This window comes from Sinocyclocheilus grahami, unplaced genomic scaffold (genome assembly GCF_001515645.1).
Source record: "Sinocyclocheilus grahami isolate Dianchi unplaced genomic scaffold, SAMN03320097.WGS_v1.1 scaffold19188.1, whole genome shotgun sequence".
NCBI lineage: Eukaryota > Metazoa > Chordata > Actinopteri > Cypriniformes > Cyprinidae > Sinocyclocheilus > Sinocyclocheilus grahami.
In genome coordinates, this window is record NW_015517487.1 from 2,470 (window position 1) to 3,514 (window position 1,045).

At 37.9% G+C, this 1,045-nt stretch overlaps 1 long non-coding RNA gene across 1 annotated transcript; it reads left to right on the forward strand.

Annotated features, from left to right (window-relative positions):
- On the forward strand, nt 1–1,021 carry LOC107579687 (uncharacterized). Its single transcript, XR_001608513.1, has 3 exons — nt 1–58; nt 239–366; nt 689–1,021. It is a non-coding gene; the product is annotated as an uncharacterized lncRNA (long non-coding RNA).
- Nucleotides 1,022–1,045: the final 24 nt, after the last annotated feature.

Sequence of the window (1,045 nt, forward strand, 5' to 3'; positions counted from 1 at the left end):
TGGAGAGTTGGTCCATATGTTGAATGAGCTATTTGGCAAATTTGATCAGATTGCCAAGGTAAGCTGAATCTCAGAGTCCAGTGACTGAAATGTACTTTATTGATATAAAGCTACCATTTCCTTCTGGTCTGGAAAATATATTACTTTGTAAAACTCAAACCAAATGTTGCAGATAATTTCACTCTTATCAAAAAGTTTTCTGGCTGTTGACATCCTTGATTGTTTCTGTGTGTTTCAGGAAAATGAATGTATGCGAATAAAAATTTTAGGGGACTGTTATTACTGTGTATCTGGCCTCCCAGAGTCCTTGCCAAATCATGCTAAAAACTGTGTGAAGATGGGTCTTGACATGTGCGAAGCTATTAAGTAAGTTCAGCCCCACATGTCGGCTATCAGTGATTCTCAACTGGTGTTTTTAATACTAAGTTATACTAATACTACTAATCATAATTATTATACATTCTGCAAACCTGTTCACGCTTTGTCTCTAAAGAACAACACTGTGAACACCTGGCTTTATTGCACATTACCACAGGAGATTACAAAATATATTGTAAATTCATTCATCCGTCATTCTGTTTCTATTTACATGCAACTTCAGTTTGCACAAAATTAAGAGCATTTATTAAACAATAAACAGACAGGATTTAAGCAAACTGTGTGCTCACTTACTCTGTTTCTGTGATAGAATTTAGGCAGAGTCAGTCCAGCAGCAAAGCTTCTATTCCAGTCCTATAATCCTCCGTGCAGAGGGGCTGATTGGTCTCGGCCCAGTGCTGCTGTGAAGGACATGATACCTGGCCATCCCAATAATGAGTCGGAGGCCTCAGAGGTCAGACTGTGGAAAATGACTGGTGCTGAGTCTAGACGAGAGAGTTGTCTTTCTCTTATCTCTACCTGTTCTGCAGAAGCCTGGAAGAATCAAATTTCTCTATTAGTAGTTGCTGGCAAATTGTGGTGTTGGAAAATATGCTGTAAATTCCTGTTAAAGGATTGCAAGGAAATCAATATAACGTATAATAACGTATAATCAACTGAAAAAAAT